Source organism: Ambystoma mexicanum, chromosome 8 (genome assembly GCF_040938575.1).
Source record: "Ambystoma mexicanum isolate Mex_15411 chromosome 8, UKY_AmexF1_1, whole genome shotgun sequence".
Taxonomy (NCBI): domain Eukaryota; kingdom Metazoa; phylum Chordata; class Amphibia; order Caudata; family Ambystomatidae; genus Ambystoma; species Ambystoma mexicanum.
In genome coordinates this window covers 1,575,944,505-1,575,971,337 of record NC_090929.1, presented here as the reverse complement: position 1 = coordinate 1,575,971,337, position 26,833 = coordinate 1,575,944,505, and the positions used below count along the sequence as shown (strand labels likewise).

The 26,833-nt window shown below is 45.3% G+C and overlaps 1 long non-coding RNA gene across 1 annotated transcript in view; it reads right to left on the bottom strand.

The window, feature by feature from the left end:
* LOC138473814 (uncharacterized) overlaps positions 1–26,833 on the bottom strand; it is a 199,222-nt gene that overhangs the window by 43,979 nt on the left and 128,410 nt on the right. The window contains exons 2-3 of the long non-coding RNA XR_011268933.1: positions 26,577–26,655; positions 23,707–23,831 (exon numbers count right to left, since the gene is read on the bottom strand). This is a non-coding gene — a long non-coding RNA (uncharacterized lncRNA). The remainder of the gene's footprint in view (positions 1–23,706; positions 23,832–26,576; positions 26,656–26,833) is intronic.

Sequence of the window (26,833 nt, the reverse complement as noted above, 5' to 3'; positions counted from 1 at the left end):
AACAAGTGCGCAACCCACAAATTCTACAATACCTTTCTGATTCCAAGAGGCCCATTTCGGGGCCTCTTGAGGCCAGAACTGGCAGATGATTAATGCGGAGAAGCAGTATAAAACGCCTCAACTAATCTGAGGGACAGAGATTTAAATATAGTTGAGACTTTTTAAAAGTATACAAGATATATGTAATAAACTTGTAGCTTTTCAGGCCCTCTAAATAGATGAAATTACACTGCCAATCCCATAGATATAAGCGTTTCTTCATGCTTTTGAAGAGGCGAGCGTTATCCTGTCCCCACTCTGGGGACCAGCTAATTTCTTCAAGGAGAGTATTCATTTGCGCATCAAATTTCTGTTCTTTCCCAGCACGTACGTCCTCCTTAACAGCTATGAGTAGCTTATTAGTGGGATTGTTTTTAATCCTAATGTACAGTTCCACTCTCTTCCTAAGGACAATGGCGGTCATTACAACCCTGGCGTTAAGGGTTTAACGGCGCCATAAAAGGTGTCGGCGCCGTTAAGCCCTTAACGCCTGATTACGAGGTCCCTTTGCGGGACCCGACCTTAATGGCTGGTTTTACCAGCCGTTAAAGTAGGGTGCCGCAAAGGGACCTCCGTGCTAATTACGGTACCGCAATTTGCGATACCGTACTTAGCGCCTTCCCACGTCCCATTGAGCCCTATGGGGTGAAAATGGGAATGGGGAAGGGCCATGGTTAAATGGGGAAATACCATCCCGCCAACCTTGGAATGGGGCAGTATTTCCCCATTCCACCATGGCGGACTCGTTACAACACCGGCACCAACCATGGTGCTAATAGCGCCATGGTTTAGCGCCGGGTTTGTAATGAGGGCCAATGGCTTTAAGAGATGGAATTCCTAACCCTAGTCTGATCATGGCCATAGGGATGCTCTGGAGGAGGCCAAGGATCCTCCTCCAGAACTTACCCTCGACCAGCTGCAACCATCCCAGGTTCATATTAATCAAAGGATCAAGGCCGTAAGTTACCATGGGTACCAAAAATTGGATATATAATTGGCGGGCGGCCCATATAGAGAAACCACTCTGATCACAATGTGTATTAGTGCTGTAAGTTGGGCAGCCTTGATTTTACGCGCCTGTCTACACGAGGTATACGTACCCCTGTGGTCAAACTCCACACCAAGATATTTATAAGTATAAGTGTAGTCAATTATGATGGTATTAATCATCATACGCAGCCTGGCCACCCTACCTGCAGTGTATAGTAAGAGGTCCGTTTTTTTCTGTGGTTAATAACCAATTTGTTGACCTCAGCGTATCACCAGAGCTGCACTGAATGTATGATCTAATATAACAAGATCGTCCACATATGCCAGAACAGAACAATGGGTGGAACCAACTTTGGGAGGACAATTCCTTATCCCATGAAGACATTTAGGGACATCAGAGACAAATGGGTTGTATAGAGGTGGAGCGGTAACACAACCCTGTTTTACACCTTTCAGCTGTGGAATGGAATCAGTCAGGGTCCCTGTATTATCAAGTCTAAGTTGAACCGTTGTGTTGGTGTGTAAACGTTCTAGATAATATAGCAATGACTCCGGGCATCCCATAGTTCTTAATTTCCTCCACAGTAATGCTCTGCTGACCGAGTCGAAGGCGGCCCTGAAGTCCACATATAGAGCATATAACGGGGGACAAGAGTTTGTAAGCGCTCTCCCTCTCAGAGAACTCATAATAAATAGGTTATGGGATGTGGAATACCCAGTTCTGAAACCGCATTGAAAGCGGTCCAGGATTCCCGCATCCTCTGCCCATTTCTGTAATTCCCTAAGGAGGAATGCGGCAAACATCTCACCCATACAGTCCAACATAGACAGTAGTCTGTAGTTCCCAGGTTCGGTTCTATTTCCTTTTTTAAACACACGTATAAGTATAGCAACCTGCCAAGAAGCTGGGATACGTCCCTCCGCTCTAATTTTTTCAAATAAGATTTTCAAGAGACCCGCCCAGAAAGGCGGATTATTTCTCATTACAACATTAGATAGACCGTTGGGGCCTGGGGCCCAGGAAGAATTTAGCTCACTAATTTTAAATTGGAGTTCTTCCAAGGAGACCTCAAAAGGGGGAATCGTGGGTTTGATGTTTCTGAATTCACAGACCTGTACATTTTCATTACCATTGCGTTTTTTCAAATAAGCAGTCCATTCCCTAATACCGATGGGGGTAATCATATGAGGGATTTTACACCCCTTGGCCTCCCCCAACACAGACCAAATGCTTCTTGAATTTCTACCACACAGGGTTTTAACAGTACACTGCCATCTTTCTAATTTCCTGTGCTTTTTATGGAGCTTTAACCAGGTACGATATGAATTCTTCAATTTCCTGATACTTTTAGCGATCGCCTCATAGGAAGAAACCTCATATTTGGCCTTGTGGATATCTGACCTGAGCCTCCGTTTTCTGTCTCTGATGGCACGGTCATAAGTAGCATCCTTCGGAAGCTTCCCTGCAATGATCTGCGCTCTACAGGAGGCATGTATTCCAGCGAAGTCCCCAATCCAACTCTCTATCTGATCAGGATGCATCTGATCAAATCTATGAACCTCATTACTGTCCCAAGCACCACTGACCATGGTTGCTTTTAATACATTCTTCTCAGACCAGGAGATACAACTTCGAGTATGGTTAACTGCCACATCTCCTAGGTTAGAACACGTCAACTGAGGGGAGAAGCTGCTCAGGTTTAGGACAAGGGGGTCATGATCACTCCATTCAGCTTCCCAAACCTTCATGTCCTTGACAATAGAAGCAACCTCAGCACTGACATAAATATAATCAAGGGCGCTCCCCCCTCGCCCATTTCTCCAGGTGATTTTTCCCGGTCTGTCACTCTTGGTGCGACCATTAATAATCTCAAGGTCCCACCTCTCGAAAAACCTAGACCAACAATTCCCTTCGGGATCTGGAAACATATTATTCCAAAGATTGGCCGCACTCAAGTGTGGATTATTACTTGTACCTCCCCCTCCAGAAATTTGACAGTTCAAATCCCCGGCCACAATCACAAAATAGTTCTCATGTTCAAATCTCCATCTGGCCAGTAGTCCATGCAAGTCTTCCTGAATATGGTCGCCATATTTAGCCCCCGGTGGATTATATATATTGACTAACAGCATTTTTTTCTGAGTATTCTTGTTCATCAGAGATACTTCAACAGCACAGATGAAATTGCCACCTTCCACGGAGATCATGGTACTCAGGAGTTCCTTAATGATCCCTATAATAAGCCTGCCATATGGTCGCCCCACTCTCCTTTTTATGCTTGAATATGATGTAAAGTACAACCATCCATAGCAATAGGCAAGAGCAACCATGTTTCTTGAAGAAAGAAAAAGGAATGCTTGTTAATAAGTGAGAGGGATCCCTTGGTTGTTAGAAAATGTTGGTGGCCATGAGTATTCCAACTGAGTAAAGAACAATCTCATGGTTATTGTAGAACCATAGGAAGGGCATCCGCTAGCCATTTCAAAGTGCTTTGTATATCGCTAATCTGCACCTTCTTTGTTGATGGTTGGACCAGTCTACCGGCCTTATTCTTAGCTGCCAAGAAGTTCTCACTAGGCAGGGAGGGATCTTCCTTCTCCTTGCAAGCATCTACCTCTAGGCCAACTTGCATGAGGTTCTTCTTATGTGCCTGAATCAGTTGGGCCGATACCAGGACCCTGCTATGGAGAGCTGAAACATTAGGATTACATACCCTCAATGGTTCGACAAATGAAAAATCCTCTGAGCGTATGACGCGTAGTTGGGGTATGAGGTGAAGTTTAGCCAAAACCTCAGTTCTTGGTAACCAGCGATCTCTTTTATTCTGATTGAGATTTTTGATAATGCACAGTTCTGAAACCGCATTGAAAGCGGTCCAGGATTCCCGCATCCTCTGCCCATTTCTGTAATTCCCTAAGGATGAATGCGGCAAACATCTTACCCATACAGTCCAACATGGACAGTAGTCTGTAGTTCCCAGGTTCGGTTCTATTTCCTTTTATAAACACACGTATAAGTATAGCAACCTGCCAAGAAGCTGGGATACGTCCCTCCGCTATAAGATGTTCTCACTAGGGAGGGAGGGATCTTCCTTCTCCTTGCAAGCATCTACCTCTAGGCCAACTTGCATGAGGTTCTTCTTATGTGCCTGAATCAGTTGGGCCGATGTCAGGACCCTGCAATGGAGAGCTGAAACATTAGGATTACATACCCTCAATGGTTCGACAAACGAAAAATCCTCTGAGCGTGTGACGCGTAGTTGGGGTATGAGGTGATGTTTAGCCAAAACCTCCGTTCTTGGTAACCAGCGATCTCTTTTATTCTGATTGAGATTTTTGATAATGCACAGTTCTGAAACCGCATTGAAAGCGGTCCAGGATTCCCGCATCCTCTGCCCATTTCTGTAATTCCCTAAGGATGAATGCGGCAAACATCTTACCCATACAGTCCAACATGGACAGTAGTCTGTAGTTCCCAGGTTCGGTTCTATTTCCTTTTATAAACACACGTATAAGTATAGCAACCTGCCAAGAAGCTGGGATACGTCCCTCCGCTATAAGATGTTCTCACTAGGGAGGGAGGGATCTTCCTTCTCCTTGCAAGCATCTACCTCTAGGCCAACTTGCATGAGGTTCTTCTTATGTGCCTGAATCAGTTGGGCCGATGTCAGGACCCTGCAATGGAGAGCTGAAACATTAGGATTACATACCCTCAATGGTTCGACAAACGAAAAATCCTCTGAGCGTGTGACGCGTAGTTGGGGTATGAGGTGATGTTTAGCCAAAACCTCCGTTCTTGGTAACCAGTGATCTCTTTTATTCTGATTGAGATTTTTGATAATGCACATTTTACTTGCTATAGGGTCATCGGCCTCAGTGGTAATTGCCTGAGCTTGGTAATCCTCCTCTCTTGACATGTCTTTCCTGCATGGTGTTGAGAACTTAGTTGTGTCCCCAACAGAGCAAACAGACATATCAGATTCAGAGTCCTCAATGTCCTCATTTATTGAGTCATTATTCTTCTCCGGTAGTACCCAGCTTGTCAATGTTCCAGCCCCTTTGCCCATGCACTTCTTTGTTTTCCGACCCCTCTTATTAGCTTTTTTAGATTTAACTGCTGGATCATTGGTAGCTGGTAGAGGGAAAGCGATTTCAACCACCGCCTTATTGGTGGCCGCCCTCTTTAACATACGCTGCTGCTTTTTTGTCAGAGGAGGGGCCGGGCTGACTTCTTTAAAACCGGCAGAGTTTTTGTTCCCCATAGATGTCACCTTTCTCTGGGCCATCCTTGGTGACACAGACTCCCTCTGCTCATTCTCCAGCCCCATCTTCGGGTTAGGTAACCCCAATTGTATAATAAAGTTAGTATGAATCCTACCACAAAATTTTAATAGGATTTTAAGTGCAAATTGCATGGAGGCCATAGATGCCTGCAGTTCAATTATGGCTGTATTATTACCCTGGTCGACCACCCCATTCCCTTCATCATCAACTTGTTCCAGATCACCCGTATCAATATATAAGTCGGGTGAAGCTGACAGACGTCCCATTGTAGGGACCACTGGGGAGATAGGAGTTGGATGATTGGAGTGATCTCTCGCTGTATCAGACACAGATTTGGCCAACTGTTTTGGGTTAGTTGTCTCCGTAACCACCAATTTCATTCATTCTGTGAGGCGTTAAGGACCTGGGCCTCCACAGTCATTGTATTCATCTTCATAGGGGTGCCAGGTTTATTGTTTGCCGCCATAGACTTTTGAATTGATAGACATAAATCAAGGAGTGAGTTGTTATCAATGTCATTATAGTTTGTGACATCCAATGTCTCAATGCTGTTATGTGTAGGTGGAGGCACCACTCCCTCTGTAGTACTGCTGTCCAAAGGAGGGAACCCTTTGGGAATAGCTTTAGAAAACATCGCCAGGATTGTCCCCTGATCCAGCTCACCCCCCCCTCCACCACTAAAATTCTTCTTGGAGGGCTTGGAGGACTGTTTTACCGTTTTCTCAGCATTGCCTCTCCGTAGATTATATCCTGATTTAGAGGCTTTTACTTTGGTCATCTTATTGTGAATAGAATTTGTCTCAGATATCGTTAGTGGTATCACAGAAGATGACAAAGAGTCAACTACTAGACTCACTTCAAGGATGGAGGAGAGGGGTAATAAAAGGAAAAATGCTAAAAAAAAAACTCACCGGTTGTAATGCTCACCGTGAGGAAAGGTACTGCATATATGTCACGTCTGCAATAATGTCCACAGAGTGTTTAGATCCGGTGTCAAAGCTCAAAGGCAAAGCCCGCAGTCACTGTGACACTCTCAGCCACCCTTCACAAAACCAAACTTCTTTCAGTTTGGGTCACCAGCCCTTCAATTCAAAACATAGGACTAATAATCCTTATAACATAAAGCCAACAGCACCCAGAGAATAGCTCCACTCATACTATGTGGCCCGGCACTGCAACTCCAGTGCGGGCACCACAACACGGCAAGCTTCTCAAAGAAAAAGTGCGCCGGAGCTCAACTGTCGCTTTCTGGAAAAACAACAACCACAGCACTGCCGAGCTACGGACCCGCAGGTCACCTCACTGCTCACCTCACCTCACCTCACCTTTAGGGCAGGCAGCGCAGGGGCGCAGGTCTCGTTTCTTGCTTTTTCCCAATAGTCCCAGTTACACCAGATTACTCCTAGCAACAGCCACCTGGCAGCAGACCAAGCCCCTGTTCTGGGCCAATTTTCTGTGTCCTTGCAACTCGTTTCTTGCTCCTCGCTCGAGTTTAGAGTTTTAGAGGAAGGGACCTAGCAAGTCAACGAGTCAAGCCGCACTGTGGTACAGTTACCATACCAACTCATTTACAAGTAGCATGTATGTTCTCAGTGGCAGAAGGGGGACACTAGTGGTCTAGTGGCTAACTTTATGCAGGTCAGGATAGGCGCAGGATGCAGAAAAGTGAGAGTTCCAGCGGATATGTCTTCCAACAAGTAAGTGTTCACTTCAGAGTTAGTACAAAGGGTCCAGGGACTTCTTAGAAGGCACCCTATACGAGTTCCAGCGTCAGGCCTGAGCGAACGGCATGGGCAAACTCCCAAACACACAAGTCACCCCCAAAGCTACACAGGATTCAGACAAGACTTTAGGCAAGTATTACCCAAGCCAATACGTCAGCAGAGAAGAGGAGTTTGCAGATGGGTGCCTTCAGGATATAGCAGCACAGGACCCGGTCCTTGGATTTTTGGTCGTGGTGACTGAAGACAGGACACTGAATGGGAACTTGCAGCAGGGATCGATAATGAAGGCTCCTTACAAAGGATTCTTCAAGGCTTTTTAATGCTCTGTGGATTTGGTGTCCTTTTACAGGAACCAAATGAAGGACGTTCAGTGCTGATTGGATTCTCTTTGCTAATCTGGTCCAGCACTCTAGTGAGGGGACTTCAAGGATTCAAATTGTGTTTCTGGAGGTCCAGCCGGAGTCAACCAAAGTTTTGATGAGAATGGGACTTCAGAAGATCATTCACCGCACATTGGCTCAAGATCTCCTGGTATTGGCATTTTGCAACCCGCAAGGTCGCAGTACGTCGAGGGATGGCTCTAAACGCAGGTCTTCCTGAGGCTAGTGAGTCTCAGCAGTCTCTTGGTAGGAGTCATCGCCTTGAGGACTCACTGGTCATTTGGAAGGAAGGGTCACATCAGGCTCTGGTTACGCAGCACACTCTCCGGTCACCATTGTAATTTCTTCATTTTCCTGTTTGGATTCAGGTCCAGTGGTTGACTACCTCTTCAGTTTCCAGAATCTGTACTTTATACTGGAACCCAGCAATAACAGACTTGCAACATTCAAACCTCCAGCCTTCCAGTTGGAACTAGTTCCAGGCAGGCATGCCTGAAAAGAAAGGGCTGTGGAGTTTCAGACTCCTCCCCCATTTCCTGCCTTCAGAGACACTCTGAAAACCAGGCCCTCCCCCAACTAGGACGACAGAAGAAGGACCAAGGAAGGACAAGCACACTAAAAATGACGAAAAAAGAAAGAAGCCACCATTCTATACATTCCTGCGGCTGGTTTGACAGCCTGAAAGTAAAAATTACACAAAAAGAACAAAAGTAGATACACTGCCACCAGCCATAATGGTATGCTTATCCCAGTAACATTTAAGCAGTGAGAAAGTGGATACAATGCATCTCTCCAGCACTCCCCATAAGGTGGGGTGTGCTGGTCTCGCAAAATAAAATGTAAAGGCAATGAACAGTAGTTCACACAAGGAAAGGCAGGCCAAATAAAAAGGGAAGCCCAAAAACCAACCCAGCAACACTGCACAGAAAGTGCTGTGTGCTCTAACAATAAAATGTAGATACGAAACAAGATATCGAAAAGGATAGTTTTAAAAATACACTATGGAGAGTCTAAAAAATTACACTCATGAAAAGAGTAAAAGAAAGGGTGAGTTGGGAAAAAGGTTTCCACTCACTCAATGAGAAGAAAAAATAATCCACAAGTCCAGCAAAAAGTTCTGGGGGTCTCGCAGGTGAGGGGGATTTAGCAATTAAATAAAAATCTTACCGAACACAACCTTAACCATTACAGCAGTCACACTTATAAATACCCATTTCAGCTTTCATTATTGCATGTGAATGATACATTTCACAAAGAAAGGTGAAAAGACTGCATGATATAGTGAACACAGAACACATTACATGATTCACTTTGTTGTCTCGAACAATCTAATGTAAAGCAGGACAAGACATTCTGCATGGCTCCATAGAACATCGTGACATGTCATTTATGTTCTGTAAAAGATGTGCACTCTTTCATCGGGGAGTCAGGTGTAGCATCCCGCACCACCCTCCAGCCCCCCACCAGGTTTGGGGTACATAGCACATGTCTCGATTGCCCATCTACGGAGACATCTCTGGGTAATAACCTTAATATTTTGGGGAAAGGGTCTTGATTTCCTAATGACCTGCACGCCTCCTTTTGATTTTTTTTTTTAAGCAAAAGCCATAACATCATGACTATTGTCAGAGAGGCGCATTCCTTCTTTAAAAAAAGGCAGAATCTACTGATATTGTAAAACGGGATTGCTTTAACATTTGAAGCTTGTAGCACAAGTTACTGGACTTGACAAATGGAGCAGCCCATCCCGCACTGCTGGGCTGCATCCCGTTGTCATGGTAGCACAGCAAACAGAGACATGTTTTCACATTGTTAGGGCTTGCCAGTGAGGTGCAGCTTGGGTTTCCAGGGACAGCTAGCAAGGAACCAACACTCCACATTATTATTTGCCAATAGGGCGATGGCTAAGGCAGTGCACTCTGGACTCAGAAACGGTACAGACTTAGGGCCCCAAGAATTGGCAGGAGCTGCAAAAGAGGCAGTATTTCAAAATAGGACCCTTTTTAGAACTCGACCTGATGATGGGCTTTGAATCCCAAATACAGAAGAAGCTCCTGTTTGTGAGTGGACGTATTGCCTGCACAGACAGGTGGTAATTGCGGTGGTTTGCCTGCACAGACAGGTGGTAATTGTGGCGGTAGTGGTTGATGTTATTACGGCATGAGGTGATCCTGCGAATTCCCAATGAACACCCATAGGACTTCAGAATGGGGAGTAACCCTAACTCTAAATCAGACGCTAACCTCTTTTTTTACCACCTGCCGTCATGGTAATCGAGTTAAGATATATTTGCGCAGTCAATATCAGCCAATGCATAAAGAGGCCCCTAGTCATGAAGAAAAGCGGCTAAGCGCAGAATTGCATGCTACAGAAGAACATACATCTTGATTAACAATTACATCCTTCAAATGCAGGATTCCAACTTCGATGCTGAGGTCGTATTATATGCCCTATATTTCTGGAGATCATTTGGAAGACAACAGGAAACAGAGGGAGGCGCTCGATGGGTGAGGACATCAGCCTGGGCGATGTGTGGGATAGTAGAGAAACAATGCCCCTCACTAAGAGTTTGCAGGTATTACCGGCAGGATACCAGCAAACTGCCCTTACCGTCTCCGCCGCCAGATATCCCGGTATTACCAGAATATTACGGGTGACGGAGAGCCGGTAAGTTCCCATTCCCATAGGTCCCACAGGATTCCATGGGATGGGATTGCCTGAATCACCTTTACTAACGGTGCCGCTGATTCAGGCATTTATTTTCTGGTTTTTGACCTGTTCTACCGGCAGGTCAGGCCTGCCTGTAGATCTTGGCCCCAATCGACAAACTTGTGCCGGTCTGGGAAACATGCCAGAATTACTAGCATTGTTCCCGGCTTTTTTTCCAGACCGGCAAACTTGTAATGAGGCCCAATATAAGAAAGGTGTTCCTAGCAGAGTACAAAGCAGACTTTTTCAAAACAGGGCCCTGATTAAAATAACCAATTAATGGAAAGTTTCAGCTGCCAATCATGAGCCTTTTATGGGAGACTGAAGTTAATTCAAAAAGAGATGATTCTGTACATTTCATAAAGCGATTTGTTGAATCAATCTTACACGTAGTCTATTTACATGTCATAGAACGAGAATCAATCTCTTAAAACAAAAGTGCTGAAAGCAAGGTGCATAGGGAACATACAGAACGCAATGTGACATAGACGGGAAGACATCAAGCCGAGTAAATAGACATAGGGCCTCATTACGAGTTTGGCGGTAGGCATGGAGCTATTAGCACCATGGCTGCCGCCAAAGCGGGCTCCTTCAGCGGGTTCCCAGAATGGGGAATTCCCGGGCTATTCCGAGTACGGAGGGCCTGGTAATTCCTCCCTCTGAGAACCCGTGCCCATGCCTTCCCCATTCCCATCTGAGCCCCCATAGGGCTCAATGGGAATGGGAGAGGGAGCTAACAATGGGCCGATTACGAGCGGGCCGTTGTTTGCTCCCTCTTCCCCTCGCGGGACCCGGTAACGACACCTGGTTTTGCCAGGCGTCCTTACCGGGTCCCGCGAGGGGACCTTGTAATTTTGCGGGATGGGATTAACGGGTCCGCCTCCATTAGCGGAGCCTGTTAACCCATTCCGCGAACCTTGTAATGAGGCCCATAAATGCAAACATTTTCTGCTGTGCCTGGGTCAGCAAAGGATCAATACATTAGGTATTGAAGGGAGGCACGCAAGCCAATAGGGAGACATGAGGGGAAGAGAGACAGAGGAAAATACAGGTCAGTGAGCCTTGATGGCTACAGCCAACAGGGCACACCTAAAAGGGACCTGTGCCCTAGATGCCACGCTGGAACGGCCGGTGGAAAAAGCGCTGCGCCAAAACACAGCATAACATACTTTGCTCAGCGGGAAATTATCTATGTGACGCTGGTTCCCACAGTTCGCAGCCTGGAGCCAGTGAAAGAGGTTTGCATGGCGCATAGAAGGTCAATGCAAGTTACAATGTTCTCTTCCCTCATGGCCCTGTTTGCCCCTGTTTGCCCCTTCTCGCTTATTTGGTCCCTTTTTGAATGGCTGAAGTGAGTGCTCAACCTCGGCACAGTCTGGAGATCCCCAGTGTGTGAGAGCAAGGCTGGGAGCTGGGAACAAAGCATCAGTCTTTCACCCAGTAGATTCAGCCTAAGCTTCTGCCAGGTGGAGGAGGCTTATCATTCTGGGTAGCCTTGCTCTCCCTCTCACCTTGGGCACCGACATAAGACTGTACACTGCTGTACCCCAGGTCTTCCTGCCTCTCCATACACTACCTGATCCTGAAGAGACGCTACAGGGCATTGGCCCTTGCAGTTCGCAAAATGTCCCTGACCTACCTCACGTCATACATGTGGGACTGTCAGTCCTGGTCCCATAGTAGCCTCTGGTCTCTGAGTCCACCACCCCTCAATTTATGCACATATGAGTGCCAAATAGGGACACATGCCAGATCCCTTATTCCCCAAAATAATCAGATCACACCCACTCCAGGGCTCGGCCACAGACACCCTCGTCAATTGGGGCACTCAGTGGCCTTTGGGGTAACTGAGAAGCTGATGGTGGTTCATGTTACTGATGCAGCCCAGGCGGCTCCTAGGTTCACTGAATGGCTGACAGTGATGGGAGCAGGAGGCTGAATGGGGAACTGAATGGCTGCTCAAGGAACAGGTGGCTGATTGGGCGACCAGGGGCCAATGGAGACAAAGAGCTGATGGGATCCCTTAGTGTCTGATTTGGCTCCTATTCTGCAGTACTGAATGGTTAATTGTAGGCATCCAGTTGAAGCCACTGATGCAGTTATGTTAATGAGCTTTTGTACTGCACCCCTCACCACTGTAGAGGTCTTACAGTGCTGAGGTTGTCCAAATAGGTGTGCATTGTGCCCCGGCAAGAGATACGCAAAGAATGTTCCTTGGGGTAAAGGAAGAGGGCAAAGATGTAAGAAGATAGGTGCAGCGGGAGTAGAATAGGAAAGTGCAGACCAACAATTGGAAAGGTACAATGGGGTTGAGAGGTGAGTGTCTGATTGTGGTAGAAGGGATGCTCATGTAGTCCTTAGTAATTGATCAAATTGAATGTCGAATCATGAAAAGTGGGAATACAACCCGCACAAAATTTTGATTATTTTCTGTGAAGTTCTTTTCTAGTACAACATTGTATGGATTGTAGGATTAGTCAGCACATGGCTGTATATATGTCCCCACATGATCACTAAGGAAATATTCTAGTAGAGCAGAGACAACTGGCATGAGTGACGGAACCAGTAGTTGGCTGTGTAGAGGTGAATGCAGGGATCACAAAACAAAAAGAGGGCCAGGGAGGTCGGTACAAGTCAGATCCTCCAAGAGCCATACGTGCTTCCCAATAGGACGACGATAGACTTAATTGCAAATAGGCTGTCAGTTCACGGTAGCGTATACTCTTCAATATCAGAAGAACCCTGAAATATCAATGCTTAACGTGCATGAAGACCTAGAGGATCATAAAACGTGACATGTCCAGAGCTGGTGGGTCATGCTTAAAGAAAAGCAAATGGAATGCCATGCAATGAAATGCATCAAGCATGTTTTATGGCATGGTTATAATGATGCGGGAGGCAGAAATCACCTTGGGATTGGACTGGGGGCTTCTGGGGGTTATTCTGCATTGATCAGCCTTGTCTGCCCTTCTTGACCTGCTCTGAATGTTCCTCGCCTCTTGAAAGAAGGCAGCATGGGGAATGCATATCAACAGGCCAGCTTACATGTACAAGATCCACTTTGTACTTCATAGCCCTTTTAATGAATCAAATGCCACTTGCTTGTATTATTTATTTACTTGGGTGTTTGGTCGAGTGCTACATGTCCCCTCTACATGTCCCATTCCCGTCGTTTCAAAGAGTTTGCGGCCTTCTAGAAAGCAACATTACGCTTAAGTGAAACAAATCGACAAAACAGAACTTACTAAACACCTGCCATAACAATACATAAACAGCTAGTATAACAAAACCGACTTTATGGCCACAAATATGAAGGAGGGAAGGTAAATAAATAAACAAATAAAAGAGAAAGGGGCACGATTCCTTTAAAAACAATGCTGTTGGGTTATAAAATCGAAATTGGAAGGGGAAAATAAAAATCACATTGGTGGTACAGGGCTAGGGACAGTAGAATTTAGGGGGGGCATGGACGCCCAACAGGGGATGGAGCGAATCTCCCTCTAAAAGCAAACAAGGGTGTATATCAAAGAGCACAATTTCATGTTGACATTCTTGGCAAAGATCATTTGGGCCAAAAGTATAGATCCTGAAAGAAACATTTTGCATAGCATGTCGCGATGGCTTAACATGACATGACTCAGAATAACATAAATACAAACCTAAGAAAGCATGGTATTTGAAAGTAAGGCTACGCATAGCACTAGTAGCACTGGGCAGCATGTCACAACTCCTTCGCAAAACATGGTATAGCGTAGCATACCAGACAGATAATAATGTAACTCTGCATAACAGCGCCACATGTTGCATGTCCCAAATAATATATTAGAGTTGGTGCTGGGAGCAGGCGGATGAGGGACCAGGACTAGGCCGAGTATGCCATGGGTACCATAGAAGCACCCACGAATCAGGCACATTGTACACACACACACACATAAGCCGTGCTCCATACTCACACTCAGGGCTGTACTGGCTCACCTGGATACCGAGAGATTTCCCGGTAGGCCTCTTGACATGGGACTTCTTTTTTTGTGGGGAAGGATACATGAACTAATTATGGGTCTGCTGTCCATGCTGGGCAGGATCAGGGAATGGGGACTGCACTCTAATTTAATCAAATTGGAGTTCAAAGTTAAAAAGAAATCAACAAAATACATGTAAATGACAGAAAATCTCTGGGTGGTACTAGAGGTTAACCCTCAATGAGATATACATCCCCTAATGTCTGGCCCACGGCAGCACAGAACACCCCTAGCACTCGCCCACGATGTGTGAACAGAAGGTTCTACAACGCTAAGAAACATTTTAAAGAAAAATAAGTTATCACCAAATCTTAAATTAAACACAGGATGTTTCATGTAAACATATTTATTTATGTATTGTATTATTTATTTATTTATTGCATTTGATTACACACCCAAACCCTTAGGTGTCACGGTGTAGGTTACATGCATCATAGGCATATTGAACAGTTACAAATAACATGGGAATCTTAGGCAGTTACATGAATCTTAGGGATCTTGAGCAAGTTACATCAAGCTTGGGAGTCTTAGTCTGTTTCATATGTATGAGTAGGATAGGTGGGCATCACAAAATAAACAAGGCGAGAAACACACTTATCTCAGTGTAAACTCAAGAACTACTGTTATATGACTCATTACCAGACCTCAGTAGTAAATCTGATTTAAACATAAATATCATTACAACAAATCCAGCAATACATTGTGTTCATCTGTTAGTCCCAAACAGATCATTAACAGCCTCAGTCTTAGTCACATTCATTTACTACAAAAAGCTAATTTCACACAGAAATGAGGGGTTCAAGCTGGTATAGCACATCCTTTGCCTTTTAGGCCAATATTTCCCGTCATACTGTATAGTATGGTGAGCGGGTTGTTAAGGGGGGCACCCCCAGCAGGCTTTTTTTTTTGTACCTACCTAAAATGCATGCCACCAAAGGGTCGAACTTTTGGTGTTTGAACCTTTGGTGGCCTGCATTTACGACCGTTTTGTATAGGTCGGAACGTTTGGTGCGGTCATTTTGGCCTATGCCTGGAAATCAATCAATTCTTGCAGAAAAGTAGAATAAAACGTAGGTACAAATGATAGAATTAGCGTCAAAGTTTGTCTCTGGAAATGAGTAAGCTTATCATTAGGCAGATTCACTCTCAAGTCCTGCGCGGAGGTTGCTTCCGAACGGGTAGTTGCTTCCTCCCCTGTCTAGGAGGGGGCCCTCTTTCTAAAAAAAGGTTCTGTAGCGACCGTCTGCGTTACTATCTCCAATGCAGATGCCCCCTCTTCAGTACCCAAATCCGCTACACTAACTTCAGCAGTAGAACCTTCATGTAGTCCTACAGGGTGCCATGATCATCAAATATATGGATAGTATTTATAGTATGTTTTTCTTGTGACCTGATCCTGGACACTGTGGCCCTCTCAGTCACTCACCCTTTCTTATATCTCTACTCAATGACCTCATCCAGGCCGGCATGCAAAGAGGCACTTAGAGAGGGTGTGATTTTACCCACCACGGCTGCACACCGCGTTGAAACATTGGCATTGCCTGTGCATTGGCTGGCTGTTCCCTCAATGTGCTGGTGCTGCACCGTGCTGTCCTTGGTACTCGAGCTATCCTGCTTGGTGCAGCCAGAAGGTACAGCGACAGGTTGAGTCAGCTTCGGGGAAATTGGGGCAGCATAGCAGCTTCGGGGAAGTTGGGGCACAATAGCAGCTTCGGGGGAGTTGGGGCAGGATAGCAGCTTCGGCGGCGTTGGGGCAGGATAGCAGCTTCGGCGGAGTTGGGGCAGGATAGCAGCTTCGGCGGAGTTGGGGCAGGATAGCAGCTTCGGCGGAGTTGGGGCAGGATAGCAGCTTCGGCGGAGTTGGGGCAGGATAGCAGCTTCGGCGGGGTTGGGGCAGGATAGCAGCTTCGGGGGAGTTGGGGCAGGATAGCAGCTTCGGGGGAGTTTGGGCAGGATAGCAGCTTCGGCGGAGTTGGGGCAGGATAGCAGCTTCGGCGGAGTTGGGGCAGGATAGCAGTGATCACATCTCAAGGAATGCACCACCAGAGAAAGATTGAGCTAAGGAGGAAGTCGGGATCGTCTCTTTAGCAGATGATGCTGCATTGCCATGTCTTCAAGGTCTCCCTGTGCCCCCATGTACATCCCTGAAACTTGGAGTAAGCTGAAACCGTGCACCTGACCTGACTAGTAACACCCCCTCCACACCACTGCAGTCTGCAGATGATAAGTTGGCTCCACTCCACCATCTGATCTGGTGCTGCCCGGTCAGATGCGGCGGTGATGGGTGCTTGTCCTGTGGAAGCACAGCAGCAGACGAGGCCTTGAAAGAAAGTGGAAGCTCAAAGGCCTGTCTGGGTTTGAGGCAGCGCTGCGATGCTTCGAGGTGGAACCGAATAAAATAATGCCCTGGTCTGTGGGAAAATTAGAATTTCGGCATGCAGTAATTAAATAAATAAAAAACAATCATTACGAAAGCTCTTTATATCTGTGTATTAAATCTATGAATGTAGCAAGATAGATCAGTGGGTAACTGCAGCTGCTGCAAATACGTCCGTGCCACGTGTAGGTCATGGTGGACCTTGGGCAAAATATTGTTACTGATGTGGATAAGAAGGTATTATTTTCAAAGCTAAAACGTTCACAGGCAGTAGCAGCAAGCACTGTATGAAGACCGTTCGCAGCAAGTCACAGCTGCCCATCTTCTCGGTGCGAAATGGTCTGGTCGGTAATTAAGACCACAGGCCTTTGTGTTTCTGTACTTTTAGATTGACTTTTCATGCCATACATACAGGTTTGTTCAAGGTCGCATAGACTTAAAACTCAGGATTGGCAGCACAAACCATACGGATGACAATTTGAGAGCTCTGATGAATGCAATTCGTGTTCACTTTCGTGCATCTTCCTGAGAGTTTGCACAAACACTTCTTACAAATTGTTTTGTGCGCCAATTTTGTTCCCCAAAAAAACATGGAGGCATGACTGTATTTACCAGAATCAGGATCTTGCACCGTGTAGAAACATGCTGCCCCTTCAGAAAGGAAGCCCATTATAATTCATTCATTGCAGATCAGCATCCCAAAGGGGTGGGGGGGCGCAAGTACAGGCTACCAAAACTACTTTAGCAAGGCCTTAGGCCAGGGTAGTGACGCAGTGGTTCCTTTGTTTGGTGACGTCACAGAGTAATAGGAATATACATTTAGTTGTGCCGCACATTAGGGGGCTGTTAGGTTGGAGGCTGTGCAGAAAAACACACATGCAGAGGGGTAGTTTTAGAGGGAACTTGGGTGAGTACACCTATATTATTAGGTAAAAAGGCAGGTAGGTGGGGCTTGATTTTATTATATAGGTTGAACTATATCAAGTAGCGTTGTTAGTTGCTGCAGGGAGCCAGAGTATGGCCATATTGGAGGCAGTCAGTGTTGAAAGTTGCAGCGTGTCATGGTTTAGCTAAAGGCCGCAGTATCCATTTCATTGAATTTTATTTTCACTGTTCAGCAGAGAAGCTCATAAACGAAGGTCAGGATGGAAAGGGATGCCAAACAGAGTCCAATTAATTGTTGCAAGGGAGTATTTTCTAATGGGTATGAAGTTGCTCTCCAGGCAGCAGGTGCTTTCCCAGATGATAAAAGAATGAATACACAGTGATTGTGGAGGACATGGTACAATGCACGAGGTGGCTCATATCGCAGCGCGGCCAAAATAAAGAACTAGGAAGGGAGCAACAGCACCCCCACTGACCAAAGAGAATTTGGTTTGGGAATAAAAGTGTGTGGTAGAACGAATAGGTAGAAGGAATTCATTTCTGGCAGCAAGGCCGCGCACATATTCTTTTTATGCAGCTGTTCAGCATGAGAAGATAACTAGAAGGTTGGCTCCAGAGTTTACAACGTGTATCGACACGGGAAGTGGGGAAGTAGCAGGTGCACGGGGCGAGGGGCTAAGGGAGCCAATCATGGTGAGAGGATTGCAGTGTTCTGGGGAAGGTTTTGCCCTCGCTGTTTTCCACTCAGTGGGATGATATTGTCTGACGCTGTCTCCAACACAACTGCCCAATCAGCACCTTGCATTCTATCAACTTGGGCTATGAACAATGGCAACCAAAGTGCAAAGTTTTGGGCTGACTATCGCATTAGGTAATGTTCAAGGGGTGGTATGTTTATTTGCCACATGAAAGGAAACCCACAGTTAGACTTGTCAATCTATAGCATATTCTTTAGGGGCCTGATTTCGAACGACCAATCAACATGTTAGATTTATACTAATGCAGGGGGGCCATGAGAGCCCAGCATGAAATGTAAAAAATAAAATTAGATCAGATTGGAAGAAATGGGTTGGGGCGGCTCACATGGTTGGGCTGAAGCAAGAAACTGTCTCAGGCACCAATGAAAAAGTGGCCCGCAGTTGTAAATGGATATTCATTCCTTTAGTCACAGATAGTACCCAAGGGGGAGCTTAGTGTTAAAAAGTAAGTACATTGTGATATTTAAAGAATATTTTTTCAGCAACAATGGTCAAATTACAAACTGCATAGTGAAGAAACTCATCAAACTGGTCCACATTGGCCAAAAAGGTGGCCCATTTTGACAGGCCCACGCTAGAATTTTGCATTTTTGGTACAGGCATTGCCCTATTGCCCTATAGGCCAGCCCGAGCCTGGCAGCTCATCCATAATGGTGAGGGGGCACTCACCCAGTGGCCCCCCCACCTATTATGGAGGAGCTAACGAACCAGCTCAGTGAAACAATGAGCACTCCCTCAGCTGTTTTTTTCCAGCCGAGGGAGTGCTCCTGGGCTGGCAGAACAGTCAAAGGGAAACACTGTTTCCCTTTGACAGTTCAGTTTAGTTTCCCAGCCGTACATGCTCACTGAGCCATGCAACTGCTGGGGCGTTTTGCTTCACCATCATTGCATAGCTCATTGGAAATGCTGGCTGGGGCATTGCATGTTTGTATGTGCGAGGGGGAGCTCCTGCGCCTCCTCGCACATACAGACAGAGAAGCCTAGAACAGGGCGTTTCAGCACCCACATGCAGGCCAATGCAGAAGGTATGTTTATGCTCATTTTTTTTTAATTTAAACATGTGTATGGATGCGTGTATGCTTGTGTTGTGAGTGAGTGTATGGTGATGGATGCTTGTGTGAATGATAGATTGATGAGAATCGAGATGGGATTGTGAAGGTTAGCAAGTACCACACTTAGAACTGTGAAAGTTAGCAAGTACCACATTTAGATAGAATTGTGAACATTAGCCTGCACAGGACCAAGAATGAATTGTGAATGATAGCAAGTACCACAGTTAGTCAGAATTGTGACCATTAGCCTGCGTCACATCTAGATAGAATTGTAAATGTTAGCAAGTGCCACAGTTGGATAGAATTGTGAATGTTAGCAAGTGCCACACTTAGATAGAATTGTGGACATTAGCCTGCGTCACATCTAGACAGGATTGTGAATGTCGGCCAGTGCCACATCTAGATAGAATTGTGAATGTTAGCCAATGCCACATCTAGACTGGATTGGGAATATTACCAATGCTACATTAAGATAGAATTGGGAATGCTAGCTTGCTTCGCATCTAGACAGGATTTTTAAGGTGGGCCAGTGGCACATTTGGATATAATTGTGAATATTGGCGTGCGTCATATATAGACAGGATTGTGAATATTAGCCAGTGCCAGATCTAGATATAAATGCAGAGATATTCATGTACCACATCTAGAAAGAATGTGGAAATTTAGCACAAATCACTTCTAGATAGCGAGGCCAATAACCAACCCACTAACAATTTCATCCCTCTGCATACACCTCTCAAACTCTAACCAAACACATCCACAACCCTAAAGCACAACAAACTGCACAAACCTCACTATGCCACGACAACAAAAAACAAGTTTCGTACAACAGCACACGATGGCTACCGACCGTAAAGCACCCCAAGCTCAGTGAACAGTGTTAACCGAACTGAAGCTGCCAACAGCACATCACTGCTCTCTTGCACTTATCCCGCTCCTTCCCACTAACTTACCTCCCACTCTCTTACCTTTTCACATCCGGCAGACCGCCAGGGGACCACTCCGTTGGTGATAGTGTGCGGTAGAAATATCCTTTAACATTAACCTTAATATTGCTGTATCAATGAGTGTGTGTGTGTGTGTGTTAGTTTGTTTTGGTCCATTGAGCTGATTTTGGCAAGTGGTGGATAGAGGGGGGAAGGAGGGTTGGACAACAATGGCATTTTAAAAATACCTAATGCCTTTGTTACACAATCCCCCTACCCACCTGCCAAAATAAGCGCTCCTTCTGAGGCGCTGTGGAGCCCAGGGGACAAGGATGGTATTTTTTTTACTGGATTTCTATCACAGATGTCCAGTCAAAAATACCATGCTTTCCCCCTTGGCACCCTATCACCTTGCATACACACATAATCATGTTGACTGTGTTAGGCCCAGTTGGGCCCAGGGGACAGGGATGGTATCTTTTTACTGGACATCTATGATAGATGTCCAGTAAAAAAAATGTCATGCCTTCCCCCTGGGCCCCCCAGCACCAATTGCAAACTGTTTGGCTATTTACCCATTTTTTTTTAAGTATGCTCCACAATGAAACATTTTAAACCTCTTGATTGGTTCGGGCTTCCTCACTGCGCTCAGTCGCTATTTGCATTTTTGGGGGAAATAGTTATGCCCCTCCACTTAAAAAATTCACCAGCCGCCACTGGCCCTCGGAATGTGTTGGGAACGGGATAGGGGGAGCCCAGGGACTGTGGTGGGAGCAGGATGGGCGGGAACCATGGTATAGTGGTGAGAGCAGGGTGGGGAGAGCCCAGGGTGTGTGATGGGTCGGGAGAGCCCAGGGACTCGGTAGGAGTGGGATGAGGGAGCCTAGCGACTGTGATGGGAGCAGGTGGGGGAGCCCAGGGACTATAATGGGAGTAGGGTGCAGTGATGGAACGCAATAGTTCATAGCCATTTGTACAAAGTTGTCCATTTGGCATTTTTGAGGGGGAGCTGGCCTGCCCAAATTTTGCTCGGGGGGGGGGCAGATCCAGGGTGATGACATTCAGGAATATTTGTTACTTGGAATATTCCTGCTGGGGAACAGCATCTCCTAGGCCAAGGAAGCCCCATGGATCTGGAAGAAAGTGGACCACTCTTCTGCCTGCACGACTAAGGGGATATAAGTACCTTGCAGCCAGGAACATGCTCTCTTGGCTGCTTCACAGAGAACTGCAGCTCTCCAGATGTGTTGGCCCATCAGATATGTAGGGACTCCTGTAGGGAGCAATGTTTCCTTGAGCCCCAGACAGGACCCTGTTGTGAAGACTGCCTGTGAGAAGAGTGGAGGAAAAGTATGCCGGAGATTCGGCTGGTGTAAGGAGAGTGGCAGCCAGAACAGTGGTGGTGCTAATGGTATGCTGCCCACGAAGGTGAGAAGACCCTTTGTATGATCATACAGGAAAGAGCCAGTGATACACACACACACACACACTCTGCTGGTTTCCACGAAGCCACGAGTATCGTGTCCTGGTTGTAAAGCTGTGGTCTGGTTGTAGAGCCTAAAGTAGAAATGCTCTTGGCAACAGACCTATCAAGTGAACATTCAACGTACCTGTTGTGTGTACATTTGTTTGGTCCGGCTTTACATTTTTCAAGCTCAGACAGCATGCTGAATTGGCTATTTTCTGTAGGGGACAGCATTGAAATGGAGCTTGACTGAATCTAAAGCAAGCAGTGCCGGAATGATAATGATTTGTTAATTACATGCTGGCTTCTCCTCCACACTCTTCTTCTCTCCTCACATCTCTGACGTCTCTAAGAAGTCACACTACCAGCTGCATCTCCTCAGCGTTATTCTTCCTTTCCTCTCCTTCCCCCAGAAGCTTACTGTCTCCAGAGCTTTGGTTCTTTCTAGGCTGAACTATTGCAGCAGCCTCTTTCTAAATCTGCCTGCTGCAACTCATCCAGAACAGGACTGCAAGACTTGTCCTTAGCCTCAAGCCCAGGGATGGCATCTCTCCAGGACTGAAATCTCTGCACTGGCTCCAAGTGGCCGTGAGGTTAAAGTACAAAACCCTCTGCATTGTCCGCAAGGCCTTCTGGGGTCTGGAGCCTCAATACCTTCAACTTTCTCTTCCTAAATACCTTCCTTCACAAGCTCATCTCCAACTCCCTCAGAGTCAGTCGTTTCTCCCAGCAACGAGTTGGTAGTAGATCTCCTTCTTCGGCTGGGGAATCTCCCTGGAACAGCCTACCTCCCTCCCTAAAACTTGAGGAGAATCATCTCCGGTTCCGGATGCACCTCAAAACATTTCTCTTTGCTTCTGCTTTTTCTCCTCCTCTCCCCAGCTGACTTCCAAGCTGAAACTGAATCTGCACCTGGCCAACTTCTATTCTCTGGCCCAGGTACCCTCCCCCATGAGTCGCACCCCTGCACCGCCTTCCTGTCACCCCCGCAGTTGGGACTGTTTCTGTATCCCTACAGTCCCAATAGCAGCACTTACCTCTGATGTCTGCACTTACCCTTGCACTTGCTACCAGCTGGGTGCACCTTACTTACTTATTTATTCTATTATCCTATGTACTGCACTGTCCCTTCCCCCTTCCCATGCACTTGCACGATCTGAATGGCACCTGGCCTAGTAGGATCGCTGTCTGTCTTCCCTCTGTTCCCCCTCCCTTGCCTCGTCGCGCCTTGAACCACTTATGTATAGGCGCATTATAAATGCCGTTACAAAATGCCATATCATATCACATCATATCAAAGCACTGTACATAGAATATATGTACATACAATCACCAACCAACCAAGGTTGGTACTCATTTGATGACCTCAGAAGGATGAAAGGCTGAGTTGGCATTGCTGGTAGTTTAACCTCCAATCTGCAGGTCACACACAGACTGCAGCAGTGAGCACTCAACTGGTTGAGCTATCTAACCAGCACTATGCCTTGATTCATTTATGTGTGTTTTGTTTTTCTTCAGATACCAGGATAAGGTGCAACTGTAAAATGCAGGTAGTTACTTTCTCGCCTGAGAGACAGCATCCACATATGAAACGAATTTCGATGCAAAATGAATGTTCATGGAATTGCATATCTGAACATGCGTTCTGCAGAGTTTCAACCTCCATGATAAAATGTTTTGTAGGCCACTTTCCAAAAATTAAACTTTTATCAAAAAACATGTACCTTACATGACAGAAACAATGTACTTTACACAGCTTTGTGAAATGTAGACCAGCACTTCATCTAGGACAATAAATAACCACTCCCTACAATAAGTGGGGAGCAGCGAGCAAGATAGTGAAAGAATTATTGCCAGTTCTTAGATTAGCTGTAAAATACTGTCAAGCATTAAAAGAGAGCTCAATGTATGTACCTGTCATTTCATAAACCAAAATGTCATGTGTTTCTTTTTTCAACAGTAGCCAAGACCAAGTGGACTGTTCATGAATACATGTAAGGAAAATACTGTATAGCACTTATAAATGCAAATAAAAGCCTATTGTAAATGTATCCAATGTTTTAGTTATATGTAAAGATTTAAAGCAGTAATACATTACTTTTTAATCTGTATGTCCCCAGTTCAACGCTATCTTGTGATGGACTGTTTCTGCTCTGCATTCTGCATGTGAGCAGATATTCAGGAGGCATCTTAGAGCGAGAAACAATGTCATTGTACAGAGTGCTGAAAAGAAAAAGAAACACAAAAACACTGTATTTTTCAGAAAGTATAAAACAAGCTGGAGGGTTAAATGTATATTAAGACATCAGTATATGTGGAAGAGCCAATACAATGGAAGAGTGAAAGAGTGTAAATAGATAGTTAGGGTTTATATTAGATTAGAGTAGCCAGGTCTGAAAATTAAAACTCAGATTTTATTTCAAATTGAACTGCAAAAGTAACAGAGTAAGTGAGCGAAGGTAAATACTTTGTAATTCAGAGTTTATTGCGGGTGAAAACTGTAGAAATGCTCAGCTGTATCATCTCTAGGCATTTGGCAGTGGTATGTTCAGTTCAGAGGGGAGACAGAGTGTTAGTAGAGATTAAGCCAATTAACGTTGATATCGGGTTTGCCCCATGAGAACACAGAGAGAGCGAGAAAGAGTCTGGTTTGTTATATTGTCCCATTGCCCTTTTAGTCTGGGGTGACCAATGCATAGCTGTGAATGAGGTAGGTGTGCATTGCCTGCTTCAGGAGGTCAGTGGGGTCAGCAGCTTTTAAGGGTTTCATCACATCCCTGACAACAGAGTGGTGTTATTGTGGGGCTTTCCCCCAGGTGGTTTTAGTTGAATATTCTTTGAGTCTTTTAAATCAGGGCATACCTGGTATACCTTGCAAATGTGATAGTGCTGAAACCCCAGGAGATTTGTTTGGCCATCTACAGATAAACATAGTTATCTTTCATCAAATAAACAAATTAGGTTTAGTGCACTTCAAGAATGTGTTCAAAGTTTAGGAACATAGCTTATATTTACAATGGAATATTTTCCAATATAGTCAAATCAATGGTCCTTCCGCTGATACAAATCTAAGTTGGCCATCTGTTGTAGAGGCCTTGGAGTTCATCTTCGAAGCATCATCGCCTAGAATGCACTTAAGGTTCCACCTCTTGACACTAGCATAGTAATACAAATCTACCATCTGCTGTGCTAATGGAAACTCAAACAAAAGATGCCTGTCAGCTAACCATATTAGTCATTGGCTGAAAGCATTACAAAGGATCCCGTGAGAGAGGTTTATATGACTTATTAGGTCAGCCACAGGTTTCTATGTGAATAATCTGACAATTTAAACACACTATTTGACAAACCTCAACAAAATGAATTAGAGTAAAAAAAATGAGATTCTCCCACATGCTAGGAGAGTAGATACAATATTTTGACATTTATGAATAATAAATACAATCATACATGTAATAGCTTCCTCATATTTCACCTTACAAACTTATTTCCCATGTCCCTGAATTCATGAGGAAAAGGTGTATCTAGAAATGCATATTTAATCAATGTATTATGCTGCTACTAGGAGATAAGGAAGACATATGGTTCTGGCTCCAAAGTGTTTAATTCCACGCTGTACAATGTGCAGAAATATGATCAAACTATGAAATTAAGAGATGTATTCTCTGGGAGTGTCAACCTGTAAAGCAACCAATGGAAAGGGTTGACAAACTAAAAAGTGTGATATCTCTATGACATCAAATGGTAATATTATGGATTGTATAAGCAGATACACACAGGGGAAAGGAAGAGCTCTGGGATTCTAAAGGCTGCATAAAAGGGAACCTCTGTCCTAAATGGATGAGTGCTAAGCATGGATAATATCTGGAGTTATCATGGGCCTTGCTCATGAGGAAGTCTGAAGCAAATTTTACCTGAGACACACCTGATTTCCTAGAAGCAGTTGAAACAGACCAGAGGGGACTAGTAAATGGGTAATTTCCTGGAAACTCTGAGTAGTTCTGTGACTTTAAAGAATTTTTCAAAGTGATTATACAAATTCCCCAATACAATTAGATATAAATCCATTAGAATCATTTCCCTGCTAAGTCCCTGGAGAGGAAGGAACTGGGGGATGCTAATGGTGGAAACTTTTCCCAAATTGAAGGCTTTAACATTTTAGTGCAAAATTCAAAATAGCTTTTTTCAATATATTTAAAGCCAAGTGAAATCTAATTTGTTGTACAATAAATAACAATGTCCCTGTGCACAGCACGCAGTGGCCAATAAACTACAACCAAAAGAAATCAAATAACATCTGTTAGCATGTTTGTGTGAAATGTAATCTAATTGCTTTCTGAGCACATTCCAAGCTGAGTGAGATTATATGTAAATAAGCAGTTTTCTGCATTTTTCGGTGCTGTGTGCACAGTATAGCATAGACAACATTTCCCAGCATAGAAAGTGCATCATTGTTTTAACGAAAGCCAACTAAAATCCAACCCATGTGATTTCACAGGTGTAGTCTGTCATGACCCCTTGGGGCACAACATGTAGCCAGAGGCATAGGACATGGGGGAGGGTTGGAGAACCCTGGTTACTGGCTGGTGCAGGCACCTCATGGCCAATGAATCATTTGACCACCACCAAGATGACCACCAGACACGGGCACAACTCAGGAACCAACATGGCCCCCGGACATACCCATGTTTGAAGAGGCTGAGCGGTCTAGATGCACAGGGTGCAACCCGGGCCTATAAAACAACGCCCTGGGCTACACTCTGTGCTCTGTGTTGATTCTACAGCTACTGCCACAGGTTACTGATTATGCTCCACCTGTCCCTAATTCCGCCGGACCTCCGATCTTGCCTCAGATCAGCCCTGTTCCTCCCCCGAGTTCTGCTGGCATATACCCTGCAAAAGAAACAACTTGGTGAGGCCGCGCATTCACAGAGAGCATTTTGCTTCCCATATTCCCACTGTGCTTACCCGATAAACTCCACTCTCCGGACTCCATCCCTCATCCCTCGGTGGTAGTCAGCATATCAGCAAGAGCAAGTAAGTCCACCTGCGAGCAAAGGAAAATGCAAGAACATTAGAAGCGGCACATAACAGAGGAATAGACATCAAAGGAATGTGAAAGCAGCACTGCGTTGTGTATAAGAAGAGACATCGGAAGAGAAGAAAGCAGCACTGCACTGAATACATTTACAAGAGACTATTACACAAGAGCCTTTACAGAGCAA